The sequence below is a fragment of the Vidua chalybeata genome, chromosome 8 (assembly GCF_026979565.1).
Source record: "Vidua chalybeata isolate OUT-0048 chromosome 8, bVidCha1 merged haplotype, whole genome shotgun sequence".
In the NCBI taxonomy this organism is placed as follows: domain Eukaryota; kingdom Metazoa; phylum Chordata; class Aves; order Passeriformes; family Viduidae; genus Vidua; species Vidua chalybeata.
Genome location: NC_071537.1, coordinates 30812979 through 30825780, shown reverse-complemented (window position 1 = coordinate 30825780; position 12802 = coordinate 30812979). Strand labels below are relative to the sequence as shown.

General features: G+C 43.4%; 1 protein-coding gene across 12 annotated transcripts in view; it reads left to right on the top strand.

Annotated features, from left to right (window-relative positions):
- The window catches only part of PCDH15 (protocadherin related 15), a 332931-nt gene that overhangs the window by 28051 nt on the left and 292078 nt on the right, over positions 1-12802 (top strand). The window lies entirely within an intron of this gene.

Sequence of the window (12802 nt, the reverse complement as noted above, 5' to 3'; positions counted from 1 at the left end):
CTATTTTTTGGACAGAAGTTGTGACTTCTGGGAAGCCCAATGATTCACTGACAAATTCCAGATAAACCCCAAGTTGCCCTGGAGTTGTGGTGAGGACTCCTTTGGTGCTTTTCTCTGGTTTCTGAGTTCTTCAGGTGCTCAGCAGCTTCTAATAATTGGTTAGTGAGAATAAAGCAAATTTCAGCATTTTAATTGAAGTTCAGATTTCCAGAGCTCCTTGCTTTTAGGGACTGGGCCTGACTCCCATGCAGGCAGCTAAGAAAATGAGAAGCTGCTGCATGGATATTATGAAGGAAAATCCAGTTTAAATTGCTTTGTGCATGTTCTCCACTGGAACAAATACATGAGCCTTATTGGGAGAATTCACCTGCTGAACTCTAGGAATGTTTTGTGGCATGAATTGGGTCAGGAACACACCACAGAGTCAACAAGCAGGGAATGCTTGGGGGATTTTATAGGGTAAATGTGGTGGCAGAGAAAATTGCTCCCTCAGCCTTTTGCCAGTGTGACCAGGAGCTAAATTACAAAGGTTTAATAAGGCTGGGCTTAAATCCCAGCTCTTTAGGGCCTCACACTTAGGAGTGAAGTGGCAGACAGGTGATGTGCTCAGAAGTGAATTAATGTCCCAAATGTAAATGTTGCCATTTGTCAGAGTGATTATCTTGTCTTCTCGTTGTAAAACTAACAAGACGCTTTAAAAGGCTTTGGGGACAGGCCCAGAGGGGGAATCTAAAGGCAAACTTTCCATCCGTGCTTTTCAGTGCTGTCAAAGCAACATGTGAGCTTCACAGCCACCCTTCAGGTTTTTTGGGCAGCTGGTTTATCTGGTTTTGTCTGCTGAGAGTTGACTCTTCTGGCTCCTAATTTTTTTTTTTTGGTCCATTCCTGCAGGTTTTAAAATTTATTTCAAAGGAAGGGACTGAGCAGGGAATAAAATGAGTGACTATGAAGGGCAGGTTTGTATCCTTGGAGAGAAACCTGCTGGGCCATGTGAGAATGGAATTACAGAAACCTGTGGCAGCTTCACTCTCCTCCTCTCCCCAAAAACCCCCAACCAGCTGGAGTGTGCTGGAAAGTTTGTAGGGCTCTGTATGTTCAGCAGTGGGAGAAGGGAGCAGAAAGTCTGATATCTTAATATTAAAAGAAAGAGCCTTAAAGCATGAGTTGGAAACCTGAATTCCTTCTGCTGGGAGGAATTTTTAAAAACTGGAAGTTTGGTTTCCTGCTGAAGCGTGGGGTTTGGTCTAATGGTCAAGAGAAAGAAGTGGTAGCCTTTTAAAAGAGGTCTTAAAACCTCTTGATTTTATTGTGCATGAGAAAATAGGGGAATGTGAAGTTTGAAGCACTACTATGCTTACCTGAGTTGAAATTTTAAGTGAAGAGTAAAATTTCTACTTGGAGTAGTTCCTACTCCTATGAAAAGTGGTAAGTTACCGGTTTCTGTATTCAAACCTTCTTGAGGCTTTTCATTTTTGTGTCTGTGATAGTGTGAACAGAATCTAATTTAAGTCTTAGAAATGTAGGTCTGTGTTATCTGCTCTCTTTCTCGAGCTCCTAAGATCTCCTGTGTTATTTGTTACTCTAGCATGTGGCAATCAGCCTTTGGAATACAAATGCAAAATTAAGCCCAGTTTAATTTGCATTTAGAATTGATAAACCTTGCTCAAGACGCTGGTTAAAAAATAAAAAGGAAACAGCAAACCCTTTTCAGTCTTTCCTCTCCCAACCTGGAATTGTAGAGCTCAGACTTCAAAGCAGTTTGGTTTCATCTTCTAATGAGCAAAATGAGATTTTCCAAACTTGTTTTTTCCTTCAGTTGTAAGCATGTGGGTTTTTTTGGTGTTTTTTTTGGTTTTTTGGTTGTTTTGTTTTGTTGTTTTTAACTGGAGAATTACAGAAGCAATTAAACAGCAACTTTTCTCTGGTTTTTGATGTTCCTATCTCATGCAGCTGAAACTTGGGTATCAGAGCAGGTTTGTTGTGGATGTAACTTAACAGAGAGCTTGTACCAAGTATTTAGAAAAAATAAGAAATAAATTGAAGTGAGTGTCCTAGCTAGAGCTTTTTCTGCCTGCAGTTTTAATTAATTAAAAAACTGGTTTAAAGCCAAAACACTGCATCCTGTGGAAAGTATTTTCTCCAGTATTAGTGGATCTTAGAATAGTTTTCCCACATACACACACACTTGATGGGGAGAGATGTGGCTTTGATGGGTTTTTAACGACTTTAATTGAAATGTTTGTATTTGGGATGGGAGAAATTTCCCTCTTGCTGGGCTGGAGCAGCCCTGGTCCTCAGGCTTCACTTCTGTGGATCTGAGGAATGTGGAGACAGGTGTTGCTGGAAGCATCAGTGTGTAGGTGAGTTCTAGTGGCATTTCATGGGATCTGAAATATTGGGGAAGCCCAGCCAGGATTGGGGTCACTGTGATTGCAGATGGAATCAACAGCAGAGACTTTGAGTGCAGTGACTTGGAGATTTTTAGGGGTTGCACTGGCATTGTGGTTGCTTCAGGTCCTCAAGAAGAAGAACAACTTGAGCTGGCCATGGTGAGAATATGGGGGTACAGAGGGTGAGAAAGCTTCCAGCACTTCTCTGGGAATGCTGGACTCTGCAGAAGTTAAATAGCAGCATGTAGAGCTCTGTACAACCCCCATGTGTGTAAATCACCCCAGAGCACAGCAGGGCAAGTCAGCAGCGTGGAGTTCGCTGAGAGAGAGCACCATGAGAGGCTGTTAGAAATGTGTACTCATGAGAGGAGAGAGCTGCAGGAATGTCTGTAGGTAATTAGGTGGGTCTCAGACAACACACACATGAACTTGCACCAAAATGTGTTCTGCAGGCTTTTCAAACCTGCAGCCCTCAGACAACAGCACCAGATGGTGAGGTAATAGGAGAAAATCTGGCCTTGTATTCCTTGTGTGCCTGGAAGCCTGGATTGTGTCCTGAAGGAAATGCAGTCTGCTCAGTGCAGCATATGTGTTTATAAACATCACCCAGGCTGTGCCTGGCAGCAGGGGCTGATGGCAGGGCTCATCCCCAGCTCCAGCCCAAGTGCCTCCTCTGGGAAGTGTTTGGGCAGTGGAAGGTTTGCTTTAAAAATTAAAAAAGAGTCCTTGGTTACTTTGGCATTGTGCTGTCTGCTGGCTTATCATTTACCAAAGGGTTAATTGGTGTTCCAAGTCTTGAGTGGTTGATGCACCTGGTTTCTTCCTCAAGTGTCATAAATATAAGTCTAAATCTGTTGAGCACATTAAAGAAACAGCAATGAATTAATTCAGAATTAATATTCTTGTTGTGAACAGAGCTTTATTTTCCTCTTGTGGGCTTCTTAACTGTGTGCACCCTGATTTCTCCAAACAATAACTGAATTTATACTCCTCATTTTTCATGCACGGGTTATTGCTTTGTTGTAGCCAAACTTTATTAGTCATATTAATAAGAGAGTAGTTTTGAAAAGGACATGAAACTTATTGAACCGATTTGTTTGTTCTGGAGGTTTTTTTATTTTATTGTATTTTAAGGTATGGACTTGCAGTTATACTGTATTTTTATTTGTTTGCCCTTTACTTAATACTTTGGCATTGGCATCGGTCCTGCCAAAGTCAGCAGCTGGGTGGATTTAACCCTTGGCTTCAGGCTTTTGGGGTTTTCACCTCGTTGACTTCCTGCCATGCAGTTCTTTAAAGAGAAAACCCCAAACCCCTGGTGGTCCCTTCTTTCTGCACCTGCTTTCAGCAGCTGGGTTGTGATCTTCATTACAACATATTCTTAGCTGACCTCAGGTTTTCTCATCCCTTTCTGGAGACAAGGCACAGGTTTGGGACCTTTTCACAGAGATGAGGAAGCTGCTCTGCTGATTCACGCCACCAGAGATGTGTGCTTGGCTCCTGGATCTCATTGATTCCCTCAGGTTTCTCTATGTGTCTGGGGTGTGTTTTTTTTGCCTCCCCACTTTTTGTTCCTCCATTGCTTCCTGTAAGTAGATTCGAGCTTCCCTGCTCTTTTGTCAAAGTTCTCTGAAGCCAAAATTCACTCTAAGGCCTTGCAGGTGCTGCTCTCAAGCCCAATTTTTTTATTATTTTTTTTTCCAGTTTTGAGGACTTGGTCCTTGCTCTTCTTAGGTTGAGTCTATGGCCTGGACATGTTGGTCCAAAATGTGGAAATTCAGGAACATGAAGATTGCTGGGCAAACTCAGGAATTCTACCACACACATCCATGATTTTTTGGGTGGAAGATGGTTAGAGTTTGTCCTGCTCTTGCAGAGTTTTCCAAGCTAATTCAGGCTTGAAGCATCTGCAGCAACACAGGTTGAGCCACCAATGCTTCAGGCGAGGTGGCTTCTGCCTCCTGCTTTGTTTACAATAATTGTCACCCTGGGATATCTCTGCCATTGAAGGGTTCCCTGTTTTCCCCACAAATTCCCACTACTGGTTTGGAGCTGGAGCATTCAGTATGCTGGCTTTGGTTTATGGCTAAAAGAGAGAGATTGAAATATTGTTCTCTAATGAGATAAATTGGGATTTGGCTGAGGCTGGAAATTAACTGTGAAATCCGTGTAGATTGGATGGGTTCATCCATCCCCCTCCAGCATTCCACAGAAACCTAATTAGTGCCTTTAAAAAGGAACATAATTTCCTCTGTTACTTTAATCAGGGGGTTGGGTTTTTTTTGCTTTTACTGGGAATAACAGGTTGTGAAAAGGAAATACCCAGACGAGTGTTGTCTTGGATTTTATTTTGCACAAACCTAATTGAATCTGCTAATTTAAATCTCATGCAAGGAGGCTGAGGTAATAATAGTCCTCCTGCAAACTGTGTGGTAGAGCCAGCTAGGATTTGTGGATTTGTTGTTTGGATCTTCGTCCTTGTGGAAATAAGGTGCTGCTCCAGGAAAGGCAGAACCAAAAAAAAAATTTTTTTCCAGCTCCCATCTGTTGGTTTTTAACATGGTTTTATTGATGCACTTCTTCAAATAGCATCAAGTATGAAGTTGAGTCACCATCCCTGCAGGGATTTAAAAGCAGTGTGGATGTGGCACAAGGGACATGGGTGGCCTTGGCAGTGCTGGGGGAAAGGTTGGACTTTGGTGATCTTTGAAGGCTTCTTCAGACTGAGGCGTTCTGAGATGTGATGCTGTAAGAATGCTGAAAACTCATGGTTATTTGAAAGACAAGATAATTTCAGGGGAAACCTTTGGAGTGGCTGTTCCTTCCACCTGTAAAAATGGATGTCGTGCTTACTTCTCATCACAGATCCTGCTGTTCAGGAGTTTTGTTACAGTTGTTCAGGCTGTTGTTACTTTCTTCTTATTTTGTAGTTGTCAGACCCAGCTGCTGTTTCCTTTCAGTATTTTTTTCAGCTACCTTAATTTTCCTATAAATATTGATTCTTCAAGTTACAGCTCTTCTTGAATTCTGGTGGTTCTCTTTTTTGTGAGGGAAGAATATCTGCCTAATGCACATTTGGGTTACTGCACTTCTGGAAAGGTCCTGGTGTCTCTGTGAGTTCTCAGCCATGGGGATATTTCTTGCTTCAGATTTTGGGGTGAAGTGATTTTGGGTCTGTCTGCCCTGACTGGAAAATTTCTCTTGTTTTAAGGCTTCTGGCTTTTGTAACTTTGCCAGTAAGGTGACTTTTAAAAGAAGGGAGGGGAGGAAAATACAGGGATCATTTTTAGCAATATGCCATCCCTTGGCAAAGCAGCTGTCCACCAATGTACAATCATGTGCATTAACCTCAGATTCATCCAGATTTGTTTCCCATGGATTCACAACCCCTAGCAGTGGCTAAGGCCAGGCTGGATGGGGCTTGGAGCAACCTGGGATAGTGGAAAGTGTCTCTTGGGTGGAACTGGATGAGTTTTAAGGTCTCTCCAAGACAAACCAATCTGTTTTTCCATAATATCATGTGTGTGAGATAAGAGGAACAACTGCATTTTCAAGTGGAACTGGTGTTCCCTGCACAAAGAGCAGAGGCAGATGGCAAGTCCAAACTTTTCAGTATTTTCAGGAAAGGAAATAGAAATGCCACACTCTGAGCTGTCTCTGAGGTCTTGTTTGCTGTTTCTGTAGAAAATGCTCAAATTATCTACAGAAATCTAATGATCATTCTTGACACAAGCAAATACATACCCCAGCCACTGCAGTGCAGGAGAATTTGGCAGGAGGGGATTTTTTTGTGTTCATCAAAAGCACATCTCTTCCAGAAGGACAATAGTTTGTGGATGAAATGGGCTGGTGCTTGTGGAGGGGTGGGAGATCTGGTCTTCTCTGCTATGTCTGTTTGTGGCTTGGTGTGAGTGTACAGAGCAGATCTAAGCCTGTACATTGCATTTAATCAGAAAACCCAACCAGCACCTGCTTTATAGCTCTCATTTCCAGTTAATGTTTTGGGATAGTTGTATCACCTGGTAAATCTGCAAATAAAGCAGAGCTGCTCCTTGTGCAGATGGGGAAAGCTCAACTAAAGCTAAACACAATGTTTCAGATTATTGTGTTAAAAGAACCTTTTGGCCAACGATCCACATCCCCAAAATCCACAAACATTTGCTGCCAAGAGAAAGATTTTTCTTTTAAATTTTGCTGGTGGAAAATGCTGCATCTCCTCTCTCAATAGTTGTCATGATTGTAAGATTGATAAATACAGTAGGTGCATATTAGAGGAGAAATGGTTGAAACTAGAGATTAAATGGAAGGGATTATCCTTTAACAGGGTCTGTATGTAATTTATACCTATAACTCTTTTGGGGAGGGAGAGACAGTTTCCTAGACAAAGACATCTATTAGTTTCAGTGGCTGGTTTTGTTTGTTTTTTTTTTTTTTTCCTTGCAGCCTTTGGAGGTTTGACTTGCTGCAGTGGCACCAAACAACTGTTGTGTTGTTCACATTCATGGGCTGCCTCACTGGGAACACATTCAGACAGCCTGAATTGTCTTGTCCCTGAGCATTGTGTTCTAGTGGGGGTTTCTCTGAAGTCCTCACTCCTTAATGCTCACCAGGAGAATTGTGTTCCTTCCTCACAGCATCCCAGGGTGGCTGAGGCTGAGGGAGCTCAGTGGGCACTGGTGGCACCTCCCTGCTCCAGCAGGGCCATCCCAGAGCACAGGGCACAGCATTGTGTGCACACAGCTCTGCCCCAGCCCCAGGGAGGAGAGCCCCCAGGCTCTGTGCACAGTGTGCTCAGGGCTGGGCACTGCCCAGGGAAGAAGTTGTGCCTCCTGTGCAGGGGGAATTGCTGGGCTCAGGCCCTGCCCGTGGCTCTGGTGCCATTGCTGGGCCCCGGAGCAGAGCCTGGGCCCTGCTCTGCCCCTCCCTGCACACAGGGACAGCCAGGCCTGAGGGCCCCTCTCAGCTGGGGCTCCTCTCCAGGCTGAGCAGCCCCAGCTCCCTCAGCCTTTCCTGGGCACCCAGATGCTCCAGGCCCTTGCTCAGCTCCAGCAGCTCCTGGCCCTGCTCTGCTGAGGCTCCAGAGCTGGACACAGCACTCCAGAGGTGCCTCCAGGGCTGCCCACAGGGCCAGGATCCCTCCCTGACCTGCTGCCAATGCTCTCCTGCTGCCCCAGGGTCCCATTGGCCTCCTTGGCCCCAGGACCCTCTGCTGGCCCAGGGACAGCTCGGTGTCCCCAGGACCCTCTGCTGGCCCAGGGACAGCTCGGTGTCCCCCAGGTCCTTCCCCACAGAGCTGCTCCAGCAGCTCCCCCCAGCATGTGCGGTTGCTCAAGGTGTTCCTGCCCTGCTGCAGGGCTTTTCCTTCTGCTCTTTCTGTTCCTCAAGCCTCCTGCACCCTGATGGGAATAACCCTTACATGGGATTGCAGGTTCCAGGATCCACAACTGATTGATGGCGAAGTGATAACAAACCAATGAAGAAAACACAGCCTTATGATACACCTCACCTTTGTCTCTGTTGTCCTGTACCTACGTTTTGGATTACTTAGTGTCATATTTTATCTCTGGAAACCCAGAAAATAGCTCACTTTCCCTGAATACTCAGAATATTCCCTATTTCTGAAAAAGCTCTTTTGTTTGTTTCTTCCTTCAAGCATCCAGCGTTGGGTTTTATACTGAATCTGGATGTGCCGAGATTTCTCTTTTTTTATTTTTTTTCCCTTTAGTGTTTTGCTTTGAGATGCAGGACTAAAAACTAATGATATTTTCCCTCTCTGAGGCTTTTTTTCCAGTATGTTTTGCTATTCTGTGTATATTTGGGAAAAACTGGGTCATAGTAGTAGAGACCTGTAGTTCATATGACTTTGGCTGGACCATTGAAAATACTCCTGGACCCAAATATTTACTGTTGCAAGAGTTGTAGCTGTAGCTTGATGTGGGTTTATGAAACAAAGTTGTATGTGCCAGTAGTTAGTAAATAAAGAGTAGCTGTGTATTGGGTGGAATACATAAAGAAAAACAGGAATTTTGGCCACTGGGTTACAGCTGCTGAGAGGATTTCCCCCTTTCTTTTCTCTTTAGCTGCATCAAAGGTTTGTGTGATTGTAGTTGTTTTTTGGTGTTTGGGGTTTTTTTGCTCCCTTCCTCTTGGTTTGTTGTTTATCATTCCTTTTTATGATTAGGTTGGTGACTTTGATGCCAGAGTCCAAGGCTTCTCTGTAGAACCTTGTATTAATGCATAACTGAGGCAGCAATTTATTGTTAGTTTTTATTACCAACAGACATGTTCTGCTCAAAACTGGGCCTTGGTTTTCTACCCTTTACCCCTCCTACTGATGAACCTTCAGAACGTTATTCCTGGACTGTAATTAAGGAAGAGCAGAATCCTGGTGGCTGTTCCAGGCTTTCTCCTGCCTTCCTTTAGAGCTTACCAGGCTTTTATTCCTGGCTGGAATCAGTGATTGCCTGTAATCTATCTGCCTGGCCCAGTCTCCAGCAGCTCTGGTGGCAGATTTTGCTATTTCAGGATTCCCTAAATGTCCTTCAGGTCAGGTGTATTGTAGACTTCCAATAATTGGGAAGATGGAGTGGGTTTGCTGCAGTCCTTGTTTGCCACACTCATTGGGCTGTTGAGGTGAGGAGGAACTGGAAATTGGGCTGCCTAAATTAGAGGGTTGATGGACATGCAAAGGGTGAAGAACCAGGTAGAAGAGGCAAATGGGACCATTGGAAGCTCCTTGTGAATACCTGGCTGTTTCACAGCATTGTTGCCCTTATTCAGAGCTAAAATGACATTTTAATAATAAAGGTTTAACAAGAAGAGCCATGGAGCTCCAACACACTTCACACAAGCAGAAAAAGTAATTAGCAGGGTGATTTTATTTTTTTTTATGCATGTTGATTTTTTTTTTTTTTTTTGGTGCTTGAGGGCCTCATTCTTGCAGTCAAATGTGGAACAAAATAAAATGACTGCAAGTCAAAATTGTTGATGTTGAAATTGTAAACAAGCTGTAAATATTTGACTGAAGGTAATAAACTGTTGACAGAAATTAACAAGGGATGTTATCAATTTTCCCTTGCTTTGAAACTATTTTTAACTATAAATCTTTGTCAAACATCTTGTTCCTGGGCCACAGGAGTTACTGTTGGCATTGTTTCAGCAATAGGTTTGGGATTTGTATTTTAAAATTGTTTTGTGGTGGTTTTTTTTGTTTTTTTGGTTTTTTTTGTGTTGATGAGTGGCTCATATTTTAAGATAAGGAAAACAAAGATTGAGATGAGGTATTAAATTATCATAATTTAATGCAGAATTTAATCGCAGAATGCTGTGAGGGCTGAGAAGCTAGAGGGTAAATAAGGTTTCTAGGGTTGTGCATGATAAATCAAATATGATAATGAATTCTAGATCCAGAAGGGAAAAATAAGACACAGTTTGCATGGTAATGCAGGTCACAAGCAGTACTTTTACTTTCAAATGTTGATTAGTTAAGCAGTTTTTACAAATGATGTTGCATCCATGTTTGGGAACAGCTTGTCAGCATCTGTTTAGGGTTTGTTCCATAATTTCTCCAAAGGGATGTCAAATGGAGGAATTCTGTGAACTAAATTACTGCAGGCTATTAGTTATGCTCTTGAAATATATTATTACAAATGTAAATAATAGTCATCAGCTACAAGTGGATTGCTCCTCTTACAGGCTGGCTTATTAAAAAAATAAAACATTGTGGAACGCCTCTGAATTTTCAGCAGAAAAATGGGGCTGGCTTTGTGTTTTCTGTGGGGAGGTGGGACATGGCCAGTGATTGTGGTGGAGGACAGAGGAGGGACCTGCATTTTTCTCTTCATGGCTCTAATTCTTCCTGCCTTTTCCTCCACTGAAGCAACATTACCCTCAAGAAACCTTCCAACCTTTTCCAGTCTCTGAGTTCAGCCACTTTTCCTTTTGTTTTTAGGGGAGGCTGTTCTGGTGGCTGAAGTTTGAGGAGTGAACGTGGAATAAGAAGGGTTTTGTCCTGCCTGGGGCAGCTGAAAATGTCCTGACATAGACCAGGCTGGCTTAGGAGCTCACCTGGGCCTTGTTGGGCTTCATCTTCATTCACAGCTGGTCTGGCAAGAGTGAGGTCCCCATGAGCAGACCCAGGTGGCACTGGGTTAACTGGGTGGGGTGGTGTCCCTGTGCTCCCTGTTGCTGGCAGGCACAGAACAGCTCTCTCCAGCTGAGGAGAGACCTCGGGGAGCAGATGTGCCTCAAGTGAAACCACTCTGTCCCCTTTGGCCACACTTTGTTTTGGGCTGAGTTTCCTTGGCTGTTTTCCTTCCTGAAGCATGAGCAGGGATGGATTTGGCTGCCTTGTGACACCCTGTCCTGTGTTTTCCCTCACCACTGGACACCTTGGTGTATGTGGGATGTGCAGAGCATGGCCAGGGAGGAGGATGAGATCCGTTGCTGGGAAAGGAGCTGGTCCTGCTGTTACAGGCATGATTGCCACCAATCTCCTTGATGAAAATAAGCAAAGCCACATTTGCTGACTCTCCAGCCTTTCCAGCCAGTTCTTTCTGAATCATCAGCTTTTGAAAAGAGCAATGGAAATTGTGCAAAGTTCTTGCTTTCACAAATAATCATTGTCAAGTGGGACAGTTGTCATCCCTATTCCCTCACAGAATCACAGAGCAGTTGGTATGGGAAGGGACTTTGAAATCCATCCCATCCCACCCTGTGCCATGGGCAGGGACATCTTCCACTATCCAGGTTGCTCCAAGAACCTTTATCTTTGAGGATAGCTAAAGATGTGTCTAAATTGTTGGCTTTTCCACTGCTGTTGAAAGGATTTCTGGCCAGAATTGGAAGACAGTTATTTAATTTTGTGAATTGTTTGTTGTGGAAATTGTACATTACAACTTGGCACCAAGTTGTACATTACAACTTGGCCTGCAGGTTGTTCTGTGGGAAGATGTCAGAGTTACCTGGACCATGGAATTGGACCCAACTTTGGTTCCTTCACACACTCGTATGCCACTGTGAGAGGAAAACCTCTTGGTTTTTCACTTCCTACTGCTCAGTGGAGCCTGCTCTGCAGAGAGAATCTTCCTTATGGTGCCTGTTAGAAAATCTTGGTTTATCAGACAATGCAGTATTCCAAGTCTGCTCAGAAGAAACTGGTGTGTCTCATCTCTCTGCCTCTCTTTAAGGTTTTCAAAGAATCATGACTCACAAGGATCATCCAAGTCCAGCTCCTGGCCCTTATTGCTTATTACAAGTTCTTTTTTTTTTTTTTTTTGTAAATATCCAGTGTGAAACAACTGAATGCAGAAGATGGATTTTTTTTTTGTTTGTTTATTTCAGATCTGTGATTCAATGCCTATTCTTGTCCAAGACAGATATGAAGCTAAAGACATCCAGAGGGGTGTTCACATTCAGGTTGCTTTGGGAACACCCAGATGGTTTTTACTTAAAGCCTGAAAATCCCCTTTTGAATTCCTAGCAATTGCAAACACTAAAAATGTGTTTCTAACTTAGAGTAGTACTTCTTTGAATTGCTTTGTTACTGGACTAAAAAAAAAAGATAGTGGAACTCATCTGAATCTTCAGTAGAAAATTTGTGCTGGTTTTGTATTTTTTGCGTGAGGGCAAGCTGGAGGTGGTACCTGGTTGGTGATTCTGATGGAGGACAGAGGAGGGACCTGCATACCTGCATTTTTCTCCTCATGCCTCTCATTCTTTATTCCTTTTTCCCCACTGAAACAACATTCCCATCATGAAACCTGGATTTTTCTTCATAACCATGAACTGCAAAATATAGTAAATTCTTTTTTCTCTCTGCCCTCACTTGGTGGAACAAGGTGATTCCACTCTTTTAAGCTCTCAGTATTTTACCAACACATGGCATTGGGGAGATTGTTGGGTTTGGGGAGACAATGGAGGAGCCACTCATTTTTGGAGCACTGAACACTTCTCTTGCCCTTCTCAGTGTCTGCAGGGACTCAGAGCAAGATCTTTGCATCAGGTGGTGGGTGGTACTTCAGACAAAGTCAGGGAGTTACATTTTCTTAATTGGTTCTGATGATTCAGCCTGGAACATGAATCACCCTGGACAGAGCTGGATGTTTCCAGGGTAGTAAGAGCCAAGTAATTTTAGTTTGCCCCAGAGGCTAAATTGATGTACAGATCAAGTTCAATTTTTTTTTTTTTCACACTCCCAACTGTTCATTTTTTCTTGTTCTGACAGTTTTATTTACTGGGAGCCTAAAAGGTCTGTCAGCACGGACTGCCTGGGCATCCTGTCAGAGCCTGGAGGCAGCACCTCCTTGACATGTTCTCTGTGTAAAAATGTCTGCCTGGGTCATTGGCTTTTTGATTTACTTAAATTAGAAGATGTTTCTGGTATCCCCAGGAAGCTGCTTGGTCCCAAACAT